The sequence below is a fragment of the Puma concolor genome, chromosome D1, assembly GCF_028749965.1.
Source record: "Puma concolor isolate L17-30 chromosome D1, mPumCon1.1.hap2, whole genome shotgun sequence".
NCBI classification, from domain to species: Eukaryota; Metazoa; Chordata; class Mammalia; order Carnivora; family Felidae; genus Puma; species Puma concolor.
The window spans coordinates 47,581,419-47,607,922 of record NC_141676.1 but is presented as its reverse complement, the minus strand read 5'-3'; the positions used below and the strand labels follow the sequence as shown (position 1 = coordinate 47,607,922).

The window sequence follows — 26,504 nt, the reverse complement described above, 5'->3', positions numbered from 1 at the left end:
ACTGATATCTAGTAGTGGAAGCCAGCTGTGCTGCCAAACATCATCCTATACTGCACAGGACATCCTCAACAAAGAATTATGTGGCTCAAAGTGTCACTAGTGACACTGTTGAGAAACTGTGATTTAGTCCAGACTCTCTCTCAAGTGTGTAAATCTCGTCTTATTTTGTTCAAACCTACTAATTTTTTATTTACATTTTTTTGAATTGCAGCTGTTGTCTTAGATTTGCCTTTACTGTCATCTTAGTAGACCCCCTCAGGTCTCTCTTGTATTGGGTCTCCTCCTTCTGTATCTGATGTCTTCTTTCTTTGCTTGTTTTCTCATTTTGGAGGACCACTTTCAGTAGTGGTCTCTGGATGGGATACAATTTTTCCCAGACCTCACATGCCTGAAAATGTTTCTTTTCTCTTGCTTTATAGAGTTTGGCTGGACAGAGAATTCTTGGTTAGAAAAAAATTTTCTCTCAGAATTTTGCAAACATTGCTCCGCTGCTTTCTTTTTTTCAGTGTTGCTGTTGAGGCATCAGATGCTTAGGAGATTCTTTCCCACTATTTTGAAACTTTCTTTTTCCTTTCTGGAAGCTTAGAGAATCTTTTTGCCTACAATTCTGAAATTCCTGTATTATGTGCGGGAATAGGTATAGGTCTTTTATAATCCATTTCTATTGAGTTCAGGGTAGTCTTATTCGTTCAGAAATGTATTTCATCAGTTCTGGGAAATTTCCTTAAATGTATTTTTTTCATTTCCTCCATTGGTTTTCTTTGTTCTCTCTTGAGTTCCTGTTGTTTAGTCGTTGGGCCTACTGACTGCTTTCTCTAATTTTCTTGTCTGTGTTCATCTATTTTACATTTCTTTTCCCCTTGCTTTCTGGGAAATTTTTCTCAACTTTTATCTTACAGTTCTTCTACTGAGGTTTTATTTCTGCCATCATATTTATAATTTCCAAGCACTCTTTTTATTTTTCCTGAAAAAATTTTAAATATTCTGTTTCTGACTTGTGGATGCAATGCTTCTCTTATTCCTGTTGGGAAATTAGTATAGTTTTCCTCTCTGCGTATTCCCCCTTTCCTCCAGATTTCCTTTTTGTGTTTATTTGCTTGGGCTTTGTCTTTCATATGAGATGGCTGGTGATCCTTCCAAGTCAGCTCTTAAAAGAGGTGCCTTAAAAAGCTTAGAAGCCCTACAAGTGGGTGATTATGATTTTCCCTGTAGAGGGATATAGTTGAATAACTTCCTTGCAGATTACCAATGACACATCTTCTGTCTTGTGCTAGACTGATTTCCCAGAAAAGGTTTCTGATCTTATGCCGGGAGAGGACAAGCTTGGGAGTTGAGTAGGAAAATCATTAAGGATGTAAAAGAATGTAAATACATTTTCATTTGTTCTCCAGGTTTCAGTATGGCATTCCTCACATTCATTTGAGCCTGGCGTCCTCTAGTGCAGAGACACCCTGTTTCATGCTCTCCGAGGTCATTTGGCCTTTTGCCAGGGAGGGTCAAGGAGTAAAAGAGGGGCCTGGGGGTTCTCACTGCCTCTTAAATTTCAATCTGTTCTTCTAGTTTGGACCCCACCCTTATTCCCACGGTGTCTGAAAATGCCAGCTTCTGTGCCTTTCAGGGTTTTTTTTTTTTCCCTCCCATTTTCCTTTAAAGTTTTTTTGTAGAAAAGTTGGAAAAAGATTGGAGAATTCTCATATACGTTTCACCGAGCTTCTCTTCATGTTAACATCTTATGTAACTATGAACACTTATCAAAAGTAAGAAATTAACCAGATTTAACTAGTTTTTCCACTAATGGGCTTTTTTTGTTCCAAGATCCAAATTCTTGATCCTATGCTGCATTCTGTTGTCTTGTCTCCTTAGTTTCCTTTTATCTGCGACGATCCTCACCTTTTCCTTCTTTCATTGACCTTGACACTTTTGAACAGTTATTTTGTATAATGGCCCTTAATTTGGGTTTGTCTGACATTTTCTCATGATTTATGACTTCTCTCATGAGGTTAGGAATTAAAGAGAGGGATATTACAGATGTGATGTGTCCTCAGTACATCATATGGGGGGTCTTGGGGAATATGATGTACTGCTAGTGATGCGTTAACCTTGATCTCTTGGGTATGGTGTCTGCTGGGTTTCTCCACTTGTAAAGTTACTATTTTCCTCTTTAGTAATTATTAAATATTGGAGAGTATGCAGTTATCTTGTTTCTTTTTAAACTTATTCTGCCTACTAATTTTTAGCATCCATGTATGGATCTTGTCTTATTACTGGTGCATTCTAATAGCAATTTTCTATTTTCCTCATTATTTCTGTGTTTATTCATTGGAATTCTGTGAAGAAGAGTTATCCCTATTCTCCATATATCTACTTACATGTTTATATCGATATAGACTTCTGGGTATTTATTGTATTCGTTCAGTTATAACCCAATACTATTTTATTTGCTTTGTTTTTTAAGCTGTTCCAGTCTTGGCCAGGGAAGCTCTTTCTGGTTGGCATTGGTGTGTTCATCCTTGCTTTTTGAGCACTTAACTTACTTTCTGGCACCACATTATGCTTCAGCCCGTGGTATATTTTCTCTGCCTCAACCCTGGAAACATCACTTCTGGGAGTATAGGAGGTCTTTTGGTATAAATGTTGTCTGGTTTTCTTCTAAGCTAATGTAGAATTCAGCCTCTTCAGATGTAGAGTCATTACCATTTGATCTGCTTTCTGGTTTCTAAAACCATGTTTCTGGTTTCTTACAGGTTTAGGCTCTCCAAAATATTTCTTTACTCTTATTTTAGCAATATCTTGAGAAGCCGCAGAGCTAAATGCTTATATGTAATCAGTCTATCCTCTTTAACCTCTTTAATCAGTCTATCCTCTTTAAATTCCTAACTTAATGTTTTTGTCTTCTGCCCAGGCCAGTTTTGTTTTAGCCACATTTGACTGTATTAGTTGCTGTTCCTAGATGAGTTGTTTGCTTTCATGTGTCAATTCTGTGCCCTGCCCTGAGTGCATAGTATGAAGTACTTTTTTATCATCTGGTTCCTAGGGAGTTTTAAATGGGTGAACTTGGATTTTACATGAAAACTATTTAAGTACTTTTTTAGGGTTTCCTCTTTTTTATTTTCCATTTCTTTTGATTAGTCACATAAACTTTTTGCATCTTAGTGTTGAGGTACCACAATTTTTTGCTGAAATGGAAGGGAGAGAGCCAGTACATTTCTGGGGTACTAGAGTACCATGGTAGCCCAACTTGGAAAGAAAAAATTGTATTGAAAATAGGGTGTTGTGAAAAACATAGTATTAAATTGTATATTTAAATATCTATTATAAATTAAGGTTCCAGAAGACATCTACTTTTAAAACGGATTCATTTTTTTTAATGTTTATTTATTTATTTTGAGAGAGAGACAGAGCGTGAGTGGAGGAGGGACAGAGAGAGATACAGAATCCGAAGCAGGCTCCAGGCTCTGAGCTGTCAACACAGAGCCCGTTGTGGGGCTTGAACCACAAACCATGAGATCATGACCTGAGCTGGAATCAGATGCTTAACTGACTGAGCCATCCAGGCACCCTATTTTTGTGTGTGTGTGTGTGTGTGTGTGTGTGTGTGTGTGTGTGTGTGTGTGTGTGGTTTATTACACAGATTTTAAAGTGTTCTGTCCAGATACTGTTAGCTTAAAACCTAATTTTGTACAAACATTCTCCATTGTACAAAGTCTCTAGGGCAAAATGATTATGATTGGCAGTGATGGCAAATGATTAGCAAAAATGACATAATCCTCCACATCAGGATTCTTAAAGAGCACACCTTTCTCCTGAGCATTATTTGGTATTTATATGGTGGAAGAAGGGGTGGATATAAGTGTAGTGTAAGTAAACAGAGGTCTTCTTTCTGTCTTACTGCATACTTCTGCTTACTTTATCTCTAGGTGTGGAAGCAATAACTACTGCTATATTCTTTTGTTTAGTAGGACCAAACTGAACCGTGCATACATAAAGTAGCCATGGATATGAATATTTTCATTTATATAAAACTTGCTACAGCCCACTGTTGAGAGATTTATGAAAATTACTGAGATATATGTCTTGAATTTTGATGTTTTTTGAAAAACATGCTTTTAAAATTTTATCCTACCAGCAAAATCTAGCCCCTCTTACTTCCTACAAGAAACCGTCCTGATTCTCCTCTTTCAACCAGATTGCATTTCCCTAACCCTGAAACCCATTGCACTGTATCTTTTGGCATTTGAAAATTATACCCCCTTATTATAAGTTACATGTTACTGCGTTAATACCTTTATTAGATTAGAAACTCTTCTAAGTCAGGAGATGACAGCCAGAGTGCCCGGGTTTAAATACTAAGCTTTGTGACCTTGGGCAAGTTACTTAGCTTCTTGGTACCTTAGTTAAATGAGGATACTAGTGACTACCTCCTAGGGTTGTTGGGAACATGAAATGAGTTAATACATGTCTTGCATATAATAAGCACTCTATAAATGTGCAGTAGGTATCATTTTTGTTGATACCTTCATTGTGTTATTGCTTGCATCCTATATTCTTTCTAGGGGCCAGCACATTTATTGTTGTCCAATAAATAGTTATTGATGAAATGAAATTGTATTTTAGTTATTAAATGTACTAGTCAGTATGGTTACAGTTCTGATTTTGACCTGTCAGCTAAATATCTTTTTTTTTTTTAAAGATTTTTTTAACGTTTATTTATTTTTGAGACAGAGAGCGACAGAGCATGAATGGGGGAGGGTCAGAGAGAGAGAGGGAGACACAGAATCTGAAACAGGCTCCAGGCTCTGAGCTGTCAGCACAGAGCCCGACGTGGGGCTCGAACTCACGGACTGCGAGATCATGACCTGGGCTGAAGTCGGACGCCCAACCAACTGAGCCACCCAAGTGCCCCTAAATATCTTTATGTGTTTGCACAAATCCTAAATGATTGTTTGATTTGACAGGTTCTTTTATATCCTGGAATATTGCTGGTATGAATATACTGCTATTCTTAGTGTTTTGAAAACTGAAACATGTAACAGAGTACAAATACTAGAAACAAATTTTTGAGTCTAATGAGGTTCTGACAAAAATCAGTTTAGTATGTATAGGTATTTGTCAGGATACCTTATGGGATTAACAAATTAGTGCTTTGTAAGATTTAGTGTGAAATGTTATTTTAAAGCAGGGTCCATGTTAAAAGTAGTTTGTTTCTGGGGCGTCTGAGTGGTTCAGTCGCTTAAGCGTTGACTCTTGATTTCGGCTCAGGTCATGATCTTATGGTTCGTGAGTTTGAGCCCCATTTTGATCTCTGTGCCTGCAGTGTGGAGTCTGCTTGGAATTCTCAGTCCCCTTCTCTCTCTCTTTCAAAATAAATAATAAACATCACAAGAAAATAATAGTTTGTTTCTGAAAAAACTTTATGTGTTCGATAATTCTGATTTTCTGTAACTCTAGAGTAGTACCAATTGACATGGATGGAAGAGACTGTTGCTGTCAGTTGTATATTGATTGTGCTCTAGATTTGATCCTGTGTAGTTGACTGCTATGAGACTTGCAGTCTTTCAAATATCAGCATAACATGCTTGTATTCAATAAATACAGTGGCTTCCCAGTAGAGAGGAATTAAGGGCTATTAAGTGACATAATTAAGAAAAGGTTTGGAATTTAAGTCTTTATATAGCGAATCCAGTACCTTTGTTAAGATTATAGATTTAGCTTTAGGAAGACCATGGACCTCATTTATGACTTAAGTGAAATTTTCTAGTATAATCAAAGCATTGTAGTCTGACTATAAATACCTTTCTTGTTTCAAATGATACTTAGCTATTTTTATTTAATCATAAATATCCTTTTTCAATAGCTCCTGATGCACAATTCATTCATTCAGTTAAGCACTGAGTTAGTAGCTGCTAGGAGTCAGATTCAAAGATAAATAAGGAACCTGACCTAGTTCTAGAGGCTAGCCCAGTTAATTTAGTTAGAGGGAATAGTGTTTAAAACACAAACGTTTGTAATATATTTTAAGGAAGTGAGAAAAAGTTTAGGGTACATGCATAGGTTGTCTGGGATTCAGTAGGAGAAGATGGTTCTGGAAGGTTGTGTCTTAAAATGCTGAAGGCTCTGTATGCCTATAAGGAGGTTAGATTTTTTATTGTGTATACATTAGGGGGCAGGAAAAAGTTTTTCCCAGAAAAAGTTAACAGGTTTGTTTATAATTGTTAGAAAGCTTAATTCCTGAAACTCGTTCACTGAAACATTTTTTACTTGTGTGAATGTTTTATGTCCCTGCATTAGTGTGAAAAATCTACACACAAATGAAAATGGAAGAGGAGGAACATGCTAATACCTTATTCTCTTGTTTTTGTTTTTTCATTTGCAGTTATTTAATTAGGTACTTTTTTGTTTTTTAAGAATGAAGTATTTCCCATCATAATGCATCCTAAGTGCATTTCCCGCATATGAGTTGTGCTGGCAGAATATCTTTTGGCATAATTGTTATATTTTTATGTGGATAACCCACAGGTAGGTGTCTTCAAATATGCTAAATAGATAGGTTTCATTTGCCTTCAGAAAGTGCTAGGAGAGCTACACTCTGGCAGTATAGATCTGTTTTGAAGTCCTAAGCAATTTCTCACACTCGTTGCTAGAAGGGAAGTTTGCAAGTGAGAAGTTCAGTGTTCTGATTTTCACTGACAGTACAAGGCTTATACCAATGTGGTTTCTTCACATAAGACACATTTTTGTGAGTGACTTTTGTAGTTGGTTGCTTCCTGAGTGCTTTAGCACTGATCTGTTTGCAGGCATTAGGCTTGGTAGAGATGCTGATATAGAGAACTCCAGTGTTTACCACCCTTCCTATTGGCTGAAGCTCAGGAGATAGAGGTAGCACTGGTGTTGGAGAATAATGACTCTCATGATGACTGTCATGTTGGCAGCCACACAACTGAGAACACCACAAAGAATGTTTTTAATTAGGGGATTAATGAAAGCATCCCAAGGATATCCCCAATGTTCCAAATAAAATTAAGACTTTAATTCTTAACCACAAGGAGCTCTTGATATAGCCCTGGTTGTGGGTTGCATTAAAAAGTAGAATTTTTGGGGGCGCCTGGGTGGCTCAGTCGGTTGAGCGTCCGACTTTGGCCCAGGTCATGATCTCGCGGTCCGTGGGTTCGAGCCCCGCATTGGGCTCTGTGCTGACAGCCCGGAGCCCGGAGCCTGTTTCAGATTCTGTGTCTCCCTCTCTCTCTGACCCTCCCCTGTTCATGCTCTGTCTCTCTCTGTCTCAAAAATAAACAAACATTAAAAAAAAAATTTAAAAAAAAGTAGAATTTTTGACTCGTCTCCTAAAAGGTGTGTATTGCTTTACTAAATATAAACTGAATTTATATACATTTATTCCATTTTATTGATAAAATGTCTACCCTTTTATGTGTTTAGGTGTTTTAATTTTAAGTTCATTTATTTATTTTGAGAGAGAGAGAGCAAGAGAGAGTGTGGGAGAGGGGCAGAGAGAGAGAGAGAGGGAGAAAGAGAATCCCAAGCAGCCTCCATGCTGTCAGTGAAGAGCCCAACATGGGGCTCGATCTCACAAATCATGAGATCATGATAAGGTGTTTTAATATTATTGCCTTTAATTTTGAGTTTATACCAAGTTGTGTAATTTGTTACATTATGTTTATTTATAGTACTTTGTGGTAATGAAAGAGAATTGGTGAAAAATTAGATACCCAGTGATGAAGTCTCTTATTAAAAGACATTTGAGAAATATTACTGCTTTAATTTTGACATTTTAAATATACATGCCTTGTAATATTTATTTATCATTACGTTATTTACCATTAACATGGCACAAATACAGACACAGAATAGACACAGAAAGAAATAGACACAGAAAATGTTTCTACAATTCAGTAATATGATTTAATATAGAAAGGATGTAGTAGTTAGGTATTACAGCCCCTTCGTTTTTAGATTAGAAAAACAAAAAGGCCGTACAAGCTCAGTAACTTACTCAAGGTCTCCTCTAGTGGAAGAACTTGAATGAAACTTTTTTTTTTCTTTAAGTTTATTTATTTATTTTGAGAGACAGGGGAGGGGTAGAGAGAGAGAATCCCAAGCAGGCTTCACACTGGCAGTGCAGAGCCCGATGTGGGGATTGAACTCATGAACCGTGAGAACATGACCTGAGCTGAAGTCACATGCTTAACAAACTGAGCCACCCAGGCGCCCCAAACCGAACTTTTCTTTTAAAGTCAGGTTTACTGAGGTATAATTTATATAGTAAAATTTGCCCTTTATGGTATACAGCTTTGTGAATTTTGACAAACTGATAGGATTGTATAGCCACCACTACAGTCTAGATATTGAATATCTCCATTACCTTAAGAGAGTGTTCTCATGCCCCAGTCCCCACCTCCACCTGCCACTGCCCCCATACATGTTCAGGGCCTACAACCACTGATCTCTTCTCTGTCCTCATATTTTGCCTTTCTAGAATATCATATAAATAGAATTCATATAGTATGTAGCATCTGGAGTCTTCTTTCCTCTAGTATAAAACTATCAGAGTCATTCATGTTGTTTAAGGTATCAGTAGTCTTCCTTATTGCCAAATGCAACCGTTGTTCATCCATTCACCATCTAATGGACATTTGAGTTGTTTCTAGTTTTTGGTGATTCTGAATAAAGCTGCTACAGATAGTTGCGTACTGTGTTTTGGGTGGTAAGTACATATCTAACCTTGTAAGACACTGCCAAACTCTTTCCTGAAATGGCTGTACTGTTTTGCATTTGGATCAGCAATGTATGAGCATCTTAGTTGCTCTACATCCTTCCTTGTTGGTACTTGGCAGTTTCAGGGGGTCGGGGGGGGGGGTTGTTTGTTTAGTTTTTGCTCTGTTTTTTTTTTAACCATTCTACATTCTAGTAAGTGTGTCGTGATGTCTTTGTGGTTTAATTTGCATTTCTGTAATGACTAATGATGTATAGCATTTTTTCATGTCCTTGAGGATTTTTATTAAGCCTGATAAGAAAATATACTTTATGCAATTATTACATTTGCTAGGTACTGATAGGAGAGAGAGAAGATAGAAGAGTACCTGTTCATGAGGAGTTTATGATTTACAAAGGGAAAACTGGTAATTACGTTAAATGGTCATGGCTATTTGATAACCCAGTTCACATAGTCCCTGGTCTGATGAAAGAAAACGGTTGGGGAATCAGAAAACTCAGTGATTTGACTTTGCCTCAGTCTCTTAACCTTTCTCGGTCATTTTTATCTTCTTTTAAATGAGGGAGTTGGACCAGATGAGGTATAAGATTTATCTCTATAAGTCTACATAAACTAGGAGGTAGGAGTCTATATAAAGTAGGAGGTGTTTTTACTACTTTTATTTATTTAAAAAAAATTTTTTTTAACGTTTTTTATTTATTTTTGAGAGAGAGAAAGCATGAGTGGGGCAGGGCAGAGAGAGAGGGAGACACAGAATCCAAAGCAGGTTCCAGGCTATGAGCTGTCAGCACAGAGCCCAATGTGGGGCTTGAACCCCTGAACCATGAGATCATGACCTGAGCCGAAGTCGGACACTTAAGCGACTGAGCCACCCAGGTGCCCCTGTTTTTACTACTTTTATAGTAGTAGGTTTTTAACTTTTGTAAAGCCATGTATTCAGAAAACAAAAAATCTTTGTAGATTTTTCCTGTCTGATGAAATTCATATTACCCAAAAAAGATAACCTTTTGAAATTTTAAATATTATAAATTATAATATAAATTTTAATACCTTTTGTGTGATATTATTATATTATAACCTGTAGGGTAATTTTCAAGATATTTTCTCTTGATCCTCAGAAAAACTATTTGTGGACCTTGAAAGTGAGAACTAAATGACTTGCATACAATTATACAGCTAAAAGAAAAGTAGCCACCTTGACCTGAGGGTTCTAGCCTTGATCTTTTGCCCTTTGCAGTACATTGCTCTTTGCACTATAGGCTACTCCAATAGGAAATTCAAATAGTCTTCTAATAGTTTTAAGTAACCTTCACCCTTTTATTTCGGTTGTACAATTTCATGTTCAGAGAATTATAGGCATGTACTATTTTTACATTAAAATTATTATCAATGCTTCTAAATAAAAGTATGGTAACAGATAGTATAAACAAGCTTCTTTGATTTAGTAATAATGCAGTAGAACGTTTAAGATTTGTAAACAAGTCAGTTGTATCAGAAGCTGAGTCACTGCTTGTCAACAACAGCCTACTCTTACAAGAAAACTTAGCTGTAATCAAAAATAAAGATAACAGGAATAGTAAAGGGCATATTATTTCCTCTCCTGAGAGTAGTCTGTTGAGTTTCTAAGTTTAGATACCTACAGTATATTATTAGTGGGTTACCCATTTCCAGTAGTAGAACAACTATTAAAAGGAATAAGGCAGAAGTGGAAGGAGTATTAAGATGGAAGTGAGGGGAAAAATAATGTCATTATAATTTTTTTGCCACAAATATGTTAACATTATAAAGTCATCAGAAAACCTGTGTTGTTGTTGTTGTTGTTTTTAATGTTTACTTTTGAGAGAGAGACGGAGTGTGAGCAGGGGAGGGGCAGAGAGAGAGGGAATCACAGAATCCCAAGCAGGCTCCAGGTTCCAAACTGTCAGCACAGAGCCCAACAGAAGGCTTGAACTCAGGAACCACAGTATCATGACCTGAGCCAAAGTCAGATGCTTAACCGCCTGAGCCACACAGGCGCCCCAGAAAGCCTGTGTTTCTTAGTAGATCTGTGTTCATATGTGACCTTAAGGCAAGCAAGTCACTTCAGGTTCCAGAATTTCTTTTATTCATCTGTCAAATAAGGAGTTTAATCTGATATCTAAATGTCCATCTAGCTTTAAATATTATAATTTTATGTTATGTGTGATGAGTCATCTGTTGATGGTTTCTTAACCATCAAGTAAAATATATTGCTCATAGTTAGATTTAAACTTTAAGAAGTATTTTTTTTTAAGTTTATTTATTGTGAGAGAGAGTGTGAGCTTGAGCTGGGGAAGGGTAGAAAGATTGGGAGAGAAAGAATCCCAAGCAGGCTCCACATCATCAGCGTAGAGCTTGGTGTGGGGCTAGAACTCATGAACTGTGAGATCAGGACCTGAGCTGAAATCCAGAGTCAGACGCTTAACCCACTGAACCACTCAGGTGCCCCTAAACTTTTTTTTTTTAACTTTTTAAAGTTTTCAAACTTCATATTGTTAATTTTCTACTAACTGAATGAGTGCTTGATGTAATTGTTACAAGTAAAAAATAGGTTATATAGAATTCAGAGTTTTAGATATATACTTACTTATTTTTTACTTTTTTTAAAAAAGTTTATTTTTGAGAGAGAGAGTGTGGGGAGAGGCAGAGAGATGGAGAGAGAATCCCAGGTAAGCTCTGCACTGTCAGCGCTTAGCCTGGGAGCCCAAAGCTGGGCTCAAACTCATAAACTATGAGATCATGACCTGAGCTAAAGTTGGGCACTTAACCGACTGAGCCACCCAAATGCCCCAGAGTTTTATATATTTATATACTTAGTTTTCTTATGATATTATGAAGTTCTGGGAGCTTGTTTTATGGGTATTTTAGAAGGAAATAGAATGCAAGGAGGGGAGATTCTAATATTAGAGCACAAAAGGTAGGTATGAATATAGGTATTTTTACAAAACTTTTAAACCATACGGTATCTATGTCATACTATTCTTTTTTAATTTTTTTTTTCAACGTTTATTTATTTTTGGGACAGAGAGAGACAGAGCATGAACGGGGGAGGGGCAGAGAGAGAGGGAGACACAGAATCGGAAACAGGCTCCAGGCTCTGAGCCATCAGCCCAGAGCCTGACGCGGGGCTCGAACTCACGGACTGCGAGATCGTGACCTGGCTGAAGTCGGACGCTTAACCGACTGTGCCACCCAGGCGCCCCTATGTCATACTATTATACTTTATTACTTGATTGTGCTATATGATTTGGAAGTAAATGTGATAAATTGACAGGCAATGTTGTATCTTACTGAATATTGCTTTAAATTCAGAAAATCCATATTCTGATATATTGAATAAGCACCTGTTAATAATGCAAATTAGTTTATCACAGAAGTAAAGTAGAATGTACTTACAATTTTTTATGATGTGAACTAAGCTTTTATAATAGGTACAAAGTTGTCTTTTAGAAAATTCCTATATGAAGATTTGAATTTAGAAAGCAGTTGTAAAGCAGAGTGATTATTGTCAAACTTCCTTTAAATACTAAAAGCCCTTGTACTAAAAAAGTTTGAAAATTTAAACTCAGTTTGGAAAATTTTAAAACTTTCAAAATCACTTTTTAGAAACTTAAAGGTTTTTTTTTTTTTTTTTTTTTTGATGTTTATTTATTTTTGAGGGAGAAAGAGCATGAGTGGGGAAGGGGCAGAGACAGAGGTAGACAGAAAATCCTAAGCAGGCTCTGCACTGTCAGCACAGAGCCTGATGCAGGACTTGAACTCACAGACTGTGAGATCATTACCTGAGTCAAAACCAAGAGTCGGACACTTACTTAACTGACTGAGCCACCCAACCATCCCTATTTAAAAGTTTTAAAAGAGCATACTTTATGCTTCCAACAGCAGAAGCTCTGTAATGTATTATGAAATTATTTTCCTGAATCTAATTTCCCAAATATATTTTGTTTATTGAATTCCATAAAAGACTTAGATTTTCTTTTGCAGTTTGTTTTCAGTAGTAAAGAATGTAAATTAGCCGTTTTCATTTCTTAGCTAAGCAGATCTTGCATATGAATTTGCCTGTGTTTTTCCTGTATACTTGTGCTCTTTATTCATGTTTGTATTGAATCTTTATGATTTTCTGAAGTATTTATGTATTCCTGACCAGTCTCCTCAGTTGTTGGACATATTTGTTTTCTTTGCGTATATTGACAAGTAAATAAATATTATTTATTTATTTTTTATTTTTAAGCAATCTCTACACCCAGGGTGGGGCTCGAATTCACAACCCCAAGATCAAAAATCACACACTCCACTGAGTTAGCCAGACGCCCTGCGAAATACAATTTAAAAAAAAACAAACAAATCCTAGATATATGAAAGAAATTTCTTTTGAGAATTGAGCCTAAAATTAAATATTATGAGTATAATTTCACACTGATGAAAAGGCTAGGGTTAAAAAGACTGAACCATTTGGGGGAAGTTGTAGAGGGCTGCTAGTGGGACTGGAGTTAAAGATAATTGGATCTAAGCAAGTCTTGTATTTTTGTTAGTAAATGCAGTGTGTATCACTTCCTGATTATAATGATTCATAGAGATGTTTTGTTAGAATGGCTTAACTGTTTAGGATGGCTAAACAGGGGAATGAGAAATGTGATATATTTGAATGATGAACTTTAACTTCAATTTCCACCCACATTAAAATGGAAACAGTGAATGATTTAATTCTTGAGAATTTAAAAGTTGAAAAAAATGGGTAAAAAATTATAACTTGATTCATATAAAATTTGATGATTATGTCTTTACCTTTAATTCTCTTTTGTTTACATACTCATTTATTCCTAAACTAAATATTAAAAATACACTGAATAAAAAGTTCATGATTAGATTAAAAAAAAATATGATTAAAATTTTTAAAACTTACATTAGATACTCAGCTTCCTGGCAGTTAACTTCTGTAGTTAACATTTTAGCTTTTAAGTGAACAAAGTGAGATATAAATTCTAAAAATAAATTTTTTTCTAAGGAATCCTTAAGGAGTACTAGGTCAATTTTAGCCATTCTCTAATGGTTTCCTGCCCATCATCAGTAGTTTAATATTATTCAGGAAAAGGACATGTTTATTATTAAATTTTCAGCTTAGCTATGTATACATTTTTAGTCATTTGATTACTTCTTATTCTATGCAGCAGTCTTTTTAATGTTAACTTTTACATTGAATAATTTATTTTGATGTTCAAATTACTCTACATTTGGCCAGTGAGAACCTTTTCAACTGTCTCCTGTGTCCTTTTGACATATCTCCCCGTTCTTGGAGTACTTCTTACTTTCTGCCAGGGAAGGATATTCCAAGCTCTTGTACCTTTCCAACACCGACACTAAGATCAGTCATTTCTACAAAGATCTCTTAATCCTTTTTGTGGAGAATGGTATTCAGAAATCACCATCTGGGCACTAGGTGTGTTTATTGTTGCAGGGATATCATTGCTTCTAGGTCTCCTCAGTAAAAAGGAGCTAGAAAATATGCACACTCACATATATAAATGTGAAATCTGCCTTTATATCGTTTATATATGCGTCTATATATAACTCAAATCATATGAAAGCCTTTAATAAATAGGCAGATTTTTTTTTCTGGATTATAAGAGAAAATAGAAATGTATTTCATGCTTATACATATATTTACACATATCCATAGTATGTTTTTGTGACTATAATGTGTTTGTAACATAGAACTATTGGAAACCCAGTTGGCAGACAATTTTGCTACTTCCCCAGATTTATGATCATAAGTTCTGTGTGATTAATTTTTTAATTTGGTAAAATATACATAAAATTTACTTAATCAGTTTTAAGTGTACAGTTCGTTAGCATTAAGTACATTTACATTGTTGTGCTAGTCACCATTATTCATCCTCAGATATCTTTTCATCTTGCAGAACTATACCCAGTAGCAATCACTCCCTATTCCCCTACCCACCCTCTCAATGTCTGGCAACTACCATTCTACTTTCTGTCTGAATTTGTTTATTCTAGGTACCTAATGTAAGTGGAATCCTACAGCATTTGTTTTTTGCGCTTATTTCACGTAGTATAATTTCTTCAAGGTTTATCCATGTTGTAGATTGTGTCAGTATTGCCATCCTTTTTAAGGCTGAATAATATTCCGTTTTATATGTATGTATAGAGACATAAATACATTTTATATGTGTATATATGTATACACATATATACACACATACATACACCTTTATATTCAATCATATATCTATATTGATCTGTGTATATAAATATTTATTTCCATCTTTTGGCTGTTGTGAATAATGCTGTTATGAACATGGGTGTTCAGCCATGTATGAGTCCCTGCTTTCAGTTCTTTTGGTTATATACCCGGAAGAGAAATTGTCAAATCAGTAGACCATTTTAGCACTCACAGCAGGTCCTATATTTAGAAAACTTGTAAGCTTAAATGATGTAAGTTGTATTTTGCTTTGCAGCATAGTTGTGGACTTGACTAAGAGCTCATGATGTCTAGCTCTTTGTGGAAATAACCCAAACATCGCATTGAGTCAACTCCAAATTATTTTATATAGAGTTTTGCACAGTATGTCTAATTACTTTTGTAAAACAGCATTTGTACATTATCCTAGAATATAATATTTCATTTTTAATAGGAAGTGGTTTCTTTGTGTTATTACCATTTCTGTTTAGAGAACTTCCTTTAGCCATTCTTCTAGGGTAGGTCTGCTAGCAACAAATCTTTTAGTTTTCTTTCATTTGAAAATGTCTTGATTTCCCCTTCATTCCTGAAGGATATTTTCACTGAATATAGGATTCTAGGCTGACAATTCTTTTAGCTCTATGGAAAATATTGTGGAAAATATCTATGTTTGTGATTTTTAATGAGAAATCTTCATTTGAATTGTTTTGCCCATATACATAAGGTATTGTTTCTCACTGTTTTCAAATTTTTTCTCTTTGTCTTTAGTTTTCAAGGATTTTTTTTTCTTTTTTGAGAGGCAGAGCAAGAGAGAGCATGCCTAAGTGGGGGAGGGGCAAAGGGAGAGATAGAATCTTAAGCAGACCCCACACCCAGCATGGAACCCAATGCAGGGCTAGTTCTCACAACTGTGAAATTATGAGTTGAGCTGAAATCAAGAGTCAGGTGGTTAACCAACTGAGCCACCCGAGCACCCCTAGTTTTCAAGGATTTTGATTATGATATGTGTTTACATGAAATACTTTGGATTTAATCTGTTTGGGATTCACTCAGCTTCCTGAATATGTAGTCTTATGCCTCTTGCCAAATTTGGGAAGTTTTCAGCCATTATTTCTTCAAATAGTTTTTCATGTACACTGTCATTCTTTTTTCTTCCCAGGACATGGATGACACGAATGTCAGTTAGGTCTTTTGTTATGGTTGTACAGATAATTGAGAATGATTTTTTTGGTCTTTTTTTTTTTTCTTTATTTTTCAGATAAAAATGTCTGTTGTTCTTATCTGCAGGGTCACTGATTCCTTCCCTTGTCACCTTCATTCTGCTATTGAGCCTACCTAGTGAGTTTTAATTTTAGTTATTTTATTTGCTATTTCTTTGCTGATACTTTGTTTTTTTCATTTGTTTCATGCTGAACATTTTTACACAGGTGCTTTAAAATCCTTGTCAGATTGGGGCGCCTGGGTGGTGCAGTCGGTTAAGCGTCTGACTTCAGCCAGGTCATGATCTCGCGGTCTGTGAGTTCGAGCCCCGCGTCAGGCTCTGGGCTGATGGCTCAGAGCCTGGAGCCTGTTTCCGATTCTGTGTCTCCCTCTCTCTCTGCCTCTCCCCCGTTCATGCTCTGTCTCTGTCCCAAAAATAAATAAACGTTGAAAAAAAAAATTAAAAAAAATAAAATAAAATCCTTGTCAGATAATTCCAATATTTGCATCATCTTGGTGTTGGCATCTATTGATTGTCTTTTCTCATTCAAGTTGAGATTTTCCTGGTTCTTGGTATGACAAGTGACTTTTCATTTTATCCTGAATGTTTTGGGTATTGCATTATAAGCTCTGAATGTTACTTAAATGTTCTGTTTTAACAGATTTTCTCTGATATCCTGCCAACAGGTGAAAGGGGGTTCTCCTTCATTACCAAGAGGTGGAAGTAGAAGTCCAGATTCCCCATCCCACCTTTATAGCCTGGGTGCGAGTGGTGCCTTGTTACTTCTGGTTGGGGGTGAAGTTCAGGTTCCCCTTAAACTTCTGTGGATACCTGCTTGACTGGAACAAGGGGGTACACTTTGTTAGTCCTCCCATGAGGCTTCCACTGATACAAGTGAGGAAGTGCTTCTACCACTGGGCTGTGATGGAAGTCCCACTTGCCTACTTTGTCTTCTTTAACACCACTCTGGTGGAAGGGTGTGGGAGGGAAGGGAGTGCCTTGTTTTAGCCAGATGAGAATGGAAATCTCTTGCACCTTGATGATGGGAATGGAGGCAGAGCAACTTTCCCCCACCTCAATCCCCCCAGTGTTTGGCTGTGGTGTGATTAGTGTCTAAAAGTTTCCTGTTTTGTGAGACTGCCTCTGATCCTTTAGCTGGAAAAAGGCATTCATGTCTTGGGCATTTTTCAGTCTGTGCTTACTCAGACCAGAATATATTAGGCAAAAAGAAATCCAGGGAATTAACCATCATGACCTTCATTCTTTGGGTCCTGAGGTCCCTAGCTGGTCTGCTTCCTCTTCACCTTTCAGTATCTTCTTATCTTTGTTTAATACATAATGCTTTTAGTTGTATTTAGCAGGTGGAATAGGGAGAGTGTATCTACTCCCACTTGTCCCAGAAGTGGAGCTTTTGGATATTTTAATGTGTAGAATGTTATGTGTGATTTTGAGACTATAAAGTGACATTCATTTTTTTTTTAGAATAGTATTTCATAGTATTTAAAGAATAGTATTCTTTGAAATGGAGCTTTTAGAGATTTTAATGTGTAGAATGTTATGTGTGATTTTGAGAATATAAAGTGACATTCATTTTTTTAGAATAGTATTTAATAGTATTTAAAGAATAGTATTCTTTTAGAATACTATTTTCTTTTTAATTTCCTTGTAAGAGGCTTCCAACCTTCCTTTTGGCCTCTATTTTTCCAGATATATATTAGTTGAAGTTAGTAGTTGAAGTTTATTATCATAAGCCTTCGGTTATTTTAGACATCCTTAGTTTCTTTAACTATTTTCTTATGTAGTAACCTCACATTGCGCACAGTCTGCATATTGTCTGTTAATGTTACCTGATCTTGATTGTGCTAGTTTTTATTGTTTGTTTTCTGTAGACCTATCATGTTGGTTGTTGTACACACTGAGTGTAGTTCTTGAAATCTCCCTAGATCTTTTCCATGTGTACTGTTGCCTAGGTAAATTGCTTTTGTTTTCTTATTGTACATGTTTGAGTGGTTAGGTGTTTTCTCTCTTGTGTTTGAGAGGGTAGGAGTAGGCTAACACTTAAAATTTTTTACTTAATATATAAGTTGAGTAAATTTGTCAAGTTTATTTCTTATGATTTACATATAAATTATAAAAACAAGTATATGTACAGTGCTAAATATTTGGAAATGTCAGAAAGCATAAAGAAAAAACACCTCTAGCTTTACCCCTCAAAGACAATACTGTTAATGCTTTGATGAGATTCTTTTATTCTGAAATTTTTCCTTCCCTCTCTTTTCCAATATAGACTCTTAAAAAAATGGTATTATAGTACCTTTTAAGGCTAGCATTGTTTCTTAGCAATATATTGGATATTTACCCTTGTCTGTATATCTCATATAGCATTATTTTCAAAGACTGCATGGTATTCCACTATGTATATTTATTATAATTTTCTTATAAATTATTTTCTTTTTTGGCGAATTAGACAGCTTTTGGTATGTTCTTATTACATTTACAGTAATGTTTTGCTGAGTATCTTTTTACATTCACGTCTGTACATTCCAATATTGACAATACCGTTTGGAAGAATTTTTTTTTAACCTTTTATTTATTTTGAGAGAGTATGAGCAGGAGCAGGGGAGGGGCAGAGAGAGAATCTTAAGCAGGCTCTGCCCTGTTAGTGTAGAGCCCTACGTGGGGCTCAGTCCCATGAATCTTGAGATCATGGCCTGAGCTGAAATCAAGAGTTGGACGTTTAACCAACTGAGCCACCCAGGTGTGCCACCTTGGATGAATTCTTGAAGGTAGGATTGGTGGATTATCACATATGTCCATTTTATTTTTTGAACAAAAATAATGGGTTTTATTCCTATTTAAAATTTTTGTTTTGGTCATGTCTATTGAGACAAATTTGAAATTGATACTGTTTATTATATTAACTATTCCTTATGTTGTTCCTTAAATTTGATCATCTTTTTCATGGCTTTGTCTAGATGATTACTTAAAGCGCTAAATAAAACAGGACTGAAGATAGATAATCTTTTGGCATAATCTTTTAGTTGTGGTTTCAGTTAAGAGTTGTAATTGTTGGGGCGCCTGGGTGGCTCAGTCAGTTAAGCATCCGACTTCAGCTCAGATCATGATCTTGTGGTTCGTGATTTCGAGCCCCAGATCGGGCTGTCTGCTGTCAGCGCAGAGTCTGCTTCAGATCCTCTGTCTCCCTCTCTTTCTGCCCCTCTTGTGCTCTTCGTATTCTCTCTCTCTCTCTCGAAAATAAACATTGGGAAAAAAAAGTTATAATTGTTAAGGCACATTTTTATCATTTTATGCATAGCAATGTTTTTGTCAGGTGTGCTTTTCTGAAATCAAGATATTTTGTACCTTTCATATTTGTTGATGTATCAATCTATCAAAAATAAGTAAGATGTGCATTAATTTAACCTCTTAGTCATCTGTGTTTTGTTCCCATTTTTACATCATCTTATTATGAAGAATAGGATACAAAAAAATGAATATATTAAGTTTAGTTTAAAGAAGAATAATAACTTGGGCATCTTTTTCAGTATATGAAACATTACCAGTACCACTGAAATCCTTATAACTCCCTCCTCCTCAGTTCTGTCCCTGCCTCTACCACCATTCTAAATTTTTGATAAGTGTGTTTTTGTTTCACCACATGCTGTGTCAGTAAACAATAAAATGGCTAGTTTATATATTTTTGAGCTTTATGTAAATGGAATTATTTTGTGTCTATTGGTCTGTGGCATATATTTTACTACGAGTTGGCTCTTCCACTTTGTTTTGAGATACATTCATGTTGATGTACATAACAGCACTTCATTTTCTCTGTAACATAGTCTTCTGTTCTATGAATATACTACAGTTTATCATGGAAGCACACTTAGGATATTTATAGTTTTGTGCTATTTTGAGCAATGTACTGTAAACATTTCTGTACACATCTCTTGTTACTTGGGGCAAGAGTTCCTTTAGGAGATGATGGATGGCTGGATGGCAAGATGGATGGATAGATAAGAGATAGATATTCCTGGTGGTGAGATTAATCGATTGTAGGATAAACGTATTTTCAGATTTATAAGTAATATCAAAACTGTTTTCTCAAAGGGTTATATCAGTTTACATTCCCACTAACATGAGTGAGAGTTCTTGGTTTGTAGCTTGGTTTTTTTGCTTACTCATAATATTGTGCATTCAAAAATTTCTTTGTGAGCTAATCATTCACTTCTGAGAATCTCCTGTTCATGTCTTGGCCATTTTTCTATTGAATTATCTTTCTGTATTGATTTATGGAATTTATTATTATTCTGGGATACCAGTCTTTTGTTAGTTACATTTGTTGTAAATGTCCTTTCCCAATTTGTTGCTTTTTTTTCATCCTTTTAATTTTTTGAAGTCAAGAAGTCCATGATTGAACTGATCTTAATCAGTCTTTTTGTTTTTTATATACTTAAAAATTTTCTTTCCTATCCAAGGATTTTAAAAATAATATTACTTTTTATAAAGGATTTATAGTTTTGGCTTTCTTTTTTAAATTTATTTACATTTATTTAAATTTATTTTATATTTTTGAGGGGCGCCTGGGTGGCGCAGTCAGTTAAGCGTCCGACTTCAGCCAGGTCACGATCTCGCGCTCCGTGAGTTCGAGCCCCGCGTCGGGCTCTGGGCTGATGGCTCAGAGCCTGGAGCCTGTTTCCGATTCTGTGTCTCCCTCTCTCTCTGCCCCTCGCCCGTTCATGCTCTGTCTCTCTCTGTCCCAAAAATAAATAAACGTTGGGAAAAAAAATTTAAAAAAAAAAAAAAAAATAAATAAATAAATAAATAAATAAATAAATTTATTTACATTTATTTAAATTTATTTTATATTTTTGAGACAGTAGGGAAGAAGGTCAGAGGGAGGGACGGAGAGAGAGAGAGAGAGAAAGAGAAAATCTCAAGTAGGCTCCATGCTGAGTGTGGGGCTTGATCCCAAGACCCTGTGATCATGCCCTGAGCCAAAATCAAGAGTCAAATGCTTAACTGACTGAGCCACCCAGCGCCCCTGTCACTATTTTTAATTTTAGCCATTCTGATAGGTGCGTGGTAATCTCAATATGATTTTAATTTGCATTTCCCTAATGGCTAGTGATATTGGCCATGTTTTCATGTGTGTATTTGTCATCTATTTATGCCTTGTGTTGAAATGTTTTATGTTTTTGCTTAGGTTCTAATTAGATTTTTTTGGTCAGGTGTTTAGAATTCTGGGTAGATACTAGTTCTTGTCAATTATGTGGTTTGAAATATTTCTTCTCAGTCTATAGCTTGTCTTTTCATCCTTACAGGGTTTTTATAAAATAAACTTTTTCAATTTTGATGAAATTTATCAATTTTTCCTTTTATAGACCATGCTTTTGATGTCATATGAGAACTCTGCCTAGTCTTATTAGCCTGGAAGATTTTCTCCTGTTTTTTTTTCCCCTTAAAAGTTTTATATTTTTCATTTAAGTTTATTATCCATATTCAGTTAATTTTTGTATATGGTGAGATACTTAGGTTAAGGATTATTATTTTTCTGCATATTAATGTCCAGTTCCAGCACCATTTGTTGAAAAAACTCATTCCTTCATTGAATTGTTGTATCTAGACAGAAATCAGTTGGGCATATTCGTATGGATCTGTGTTGTGTTCTGTTGATTCCTCTGGGTATTATCTTATATATACCAACTTACCAGTTGAAATGCAGAATCATTACTCCTTTATGTCCCTTTACCATTCTTTGTTTATAATATAATTGTGTCAGATATTTCCTCTATACATTTATAACCATATGAAGTAGTCTTTTCATTTTTATGTCAATTGTCAAACATTTAATAAAAACTCATGAGAATGAAAGTGTATTGTATTTAACCTTCTTTTTCATATTGTCTTCCTTCCTCCCTTCCTTCCTTCCTTCCTTCCTTCCTTCCTTCCTTCCTTCCTTCCTTCCTGATGTTCTAAGGTTCTTTCTTTGATCATTTCCTTTTTGTTTAGAGAAATTCCTTTATCCATTTCTTCAGAGTAGTTTTACTGGAGACAAATTCTTTTAGTTTTCCTTTATCTAAGAATGTCTTGAATTCTGATTGATTACAAAGGCAATTCCTGGGTCATTTCTAAAGGACATTTTCATTTGTTTGTTTTAGGCTTCTGAGTTAACAGTTATTTTCTGTAAGCACCAGAAAAAAATACTGTTCAGCTTCCTCTGGCCTTTATGGTTTCTGTTCCACTTTCTGTTGTTTGTTTGTTTGTGTGTATGTTATTTTTTCCTGTGTCTTTTTTCCCCCTAATTTGAGTATAGTTGACACACAGTGTTATATTAGTTTCAGGTGTGTGTACAACATAGTGATTTTGACAAATTTATACATTATGCCTTATCACCTTAAATGTAGCTTAGCATCTGTCCCCATACGTTGCTAATACGATGTCATTGTATTCCTTATGCTGTGCTTTGATTTTCATGATTTACTCATTCCATAACTGGGAACCTATATCTCCAACTCCCCTTCACCCATTTTGCCCACTCTCCCACCTCCTGTCCTCTGGCAACCATCAGTTTGTTCTCTGTATTTTTAGGTCTGATTCTGCTTTTTGCCTATTTATTTTTATTTTTATAAGATTCCACTTTGTCTTTCTTAGTCTGACTTATTTCATTTAGCATCATAGCCTCTAGGTTTATGCATGTTGTCTCAGATGGCATGGTATCATCTTTATTTATTTATTTTTTATAATGTTTTTATTTATTTTTGAGACAGAGACAGAGCATGAGCAGGGGAGGGGCAGGGAGAGAGGGAGACACAGAATCTCCAGGCTCTGAGCTGTCAGCACAGAGCCCGACATGGGGCTCGAACTCATGGACTGTGAGATCATGGCCTGAGCCAAAGTCAGACGCTCAACCGACTGAGCCACCCAGGCACCCCCGGTATCATCTTTATTTATCCAAAGAAAATAAAAACACTAATTTGAAAAGATATGTGCACTCCTATGATTAAAAAACGAAACATTTTTTAAAAATGTTTTTATGTTTGAGAGTGAGTGCAAGCGGGGGAGGGGCAGAGAGAGAAAGAGAGAGAGAATCTGAAGCAGGCTCTGCACTGCCAGTGCAAAGCCCGATGTGGGGCCCAAACCCATAAACTGTGAGATCATGACCTAAGCTCAAGTCAGACGTTCAGCTGACTGAGCCTCCTGGATGCCTTGTGCACCCTTATGATTATTGCAGCATTATTTACAATAGCCAAGGTATAGAAGCAACCTAAATATCTGTCAGTAGGTCAATTGATAAGGAAGATGTGGGGTGTGTGTGTGTGTGTATGTGGGTATACACACATATGCAACCATAAAAAGGATGAAATATGACCTATTTTTGATAGTTTCTATTGTTATGTCTTCAAGTTTATTAATCTTTTATTCAATAGTACCTAATCTGTTAATCCTACCCATTATATATTTCATTTCAGATATTGTACTTTTCATCCCTAGAAATTTGAATTGGATCTTTTTTATATCTTCCATGTTTTTTCTTAACATACTCATCTACTTTATTTATTTATTTATTTATTTATTTATTTATTTATTTATTTTTTGAAGATTTTATTTTAAGTAATCTGTACACCCCAGTGTGGGGCTTGAACTCATAACCTGTGATCAAGGGTCGCATGCTCTACCAGACTGAGCTAGCCAGTCTCCCTTCTTGAAATATAGAATATAATTAAAAACTTTTTACACCCTTGTCTCCTAATTCTATCATATGTATCGTTTCTGGGTTGGTTTTTCTCACTATGAGTCATAGTTTCCTGCTTCTTTACATGCCTATTTATGTTTGATTGCATGTCAGACATTGTGAATTATTCCTTGATGGGTACTGGGTATTTTTTATTCCCATAAATGTTTTTGAGCTTTGTTTTTGAATGCAGTTAATTTACTTGTTAACAGTTTGATATTTTTAAGGCTTGCTTTTAAGCCTAAGCCTGAGCCTAATTTGGTCCCACTACTGAGACAATATTCTTCTGAGTACTCTTATCTGATGCCTTGTGTATTATATTTTTTTCATTTTGGCTGGTGGGAACTGAAATGAGCGCCAGGGATACTTTACTGTGGTTTGTTCACCTGCCTCAGCTATTTCTTCACATGCATATGCTGATGAGTACGGCTGAATACTCATGGAGGACCACTCTACAGATCTCTGGAGCTTGCTGTTTCCACAGCTTTCTTTTCTTCAGTATTCTGCCCTGTAAATTTTAGCCAGATTGGCGCCCTTGAACTCCCACCTCATCTATTCAACTCAGGGAAATTACTGGACTCTATCTCTATATATTTTGTGTAGGTTTTTAGTTGTTTAAGATGGGGAAGGTAAATCCAGTCTACTATGTCATCTTGGTTCATAGTGGAAGTTTCTTTTAGATAGATAATAAACAAGTAAAATAATGCAAATACATCAAATGGCCAAAAGTACTCTGGGGAAGCCTGAAGCAAGGAAGGGAGATAGATGTCAACTATCAAGAGAATTGTAATTTTAAAAGGATAATGAGAAAGGAGCGCTTAGTCGATTGTGTCAGTCAGACTCTTGATTTTGGCTCAGGTCATGATCTGGTTTGTGGACTCTGTGCTGACAGCATGGAGCCTGCTTGGGATTCTCTCTCACCCTGTCTGTCTGCCTTTACCCTGCTCTCTCTCTCTCTCTCTGTCTTCCTCAAAATAAAATATGAACAGAAAAAAATAAAAGGAAGATGAGAAAAAGACCAGATTGAGAAATTGACTATTCTGATTTTCTTTTGCTATATAACAGTCTGCCCCCAAACTTAGTGACTTTTGCTCATGGGTGTGCAGTTTAGGCAAGGCTGGGCTGGGACAGCTCATTTATGCTTTGCTAGGTATCAGCTGGGACAGCTGAAAGGCTGAGGACTGGAATCATCTGAATGCTGGTGTTCACATGTATGGTGGTTGATGCTGGTTGCCAGCTGGGATCTCATTTGGGCTGTGGCTAGAACATCTACACATGACCTTTCTATGTGGCTACTTGGCTCCCACACAGCATAGTGGCTGTGTTCCAAGGGCAACCATCAGAGAGAGAGAGAGCCAGGTGGAAGCCGTATTGCCCTTTCTACCTCAGCCTTGAAAGTCATGTTGGGTATTACAAGAAGTCACTAAGGCTGACCCATAATTAAGGGGACTGGAATTAGACTCCTATTCTTGCTAGGAGACATGAATCTGTGGACGTATTTTAAAGCCACCACAATTATATTTGCACAAAGGAAGTAAGGATGTCGAAGGGAAGAGCATTCCAGGTAGAATGGACAGAAATGCAAAGACTCTAAGGTTGGCAGGTACCTGATTGCTTAGATTTGTTTACAGTTGAGTTCCTGCTGTAAAATGGCAGCTCCCTGAGGACAAGGGCTTTGTTCCCTGCTGTTTTCTCAACACCTAGTGTTTGACAGATAGTTGCAGTTCTTATTTGTGGAAGAGATAGCCTTTTGGCACCGTGTTTCAAAATCCTAAAAATTAGTACCTAACCTTTGATCTAGTAATTCTTTGGGCAGTTATCTTTAGGAAGAATAGTGTATACATAAGCAAAGCTGTAGTGAAAATTTGAAAGTGTCTAAATGCCCATTAATAGCAGATTAGTTAAGTAAATTATAGTTTTCTATATAATGGAACACTGTAGTTTTAAACTACATGTTTTGGCATAGAAAGATAATTGAATATTGAGGGACAAGGAACAGAATTAAAATAATGTGTACAGAATGATCTTATTTGGTTAATAATTAGCAGTCTATATAATATATGCATAGAATGGAGAGGGATCTGATAGGATGTATATCAGAATGTTAATAATTGTTATAGGTGTTATTTTATTGATTTATTTTTTAAATGTTATTTTTATGAGTGTGGGGTGGGGAGGGGCAGAGAAAGAGGGAGATAGAGGATATGAAGTGGGCTCTGCACTGACAGGAGAGAGCCAGATACAGGGCTCAAACTCACAGACCCTAAGATCATGACCTGAGCTGAAGCTGGATGCTTAACCCACTGAGCCACCCAGGCACCACTATAGGGGTTATTTTAGGGTTGCTCGTTAAAAAGGTTATTTACTGCTATTATAATAGAAATACATTTCTATTGTAAAAGCAAATAATGTAAAATGTTTTCATTGATGTGGAATAGTATCCAGGTTACTGTAATAAAAAGCACCTTTATTTATTAATTAAAGAAGGTGGAGGAAAACAAGATTTGTACAGAAAAAAGTGTGAAATGGTGTAAAACCAAGATTTTTCAGGAAATTATCTCCTGATTATAGGTTATCTTTCTTTTGAATATTTCTGTTTCCTTAATTGGAAAAATAAGCTTGTCTC

At 36.0% G+C, this 26,504-nt stretch overlaps 1 protein-coding gene across 2 annotated transcripts in view; it reads left to right on the top strand.

Annotated features, from left to right (window-relative positions):
- USP47 (ubiquitin specific peptidase 47) overlaps positions 1–26,504 on the top strand; it is a 107,892-nt gene that overhangs the window by 7,794 nt on the left and 73,594 nt on the right. The window lies entirely within an intron of this gene.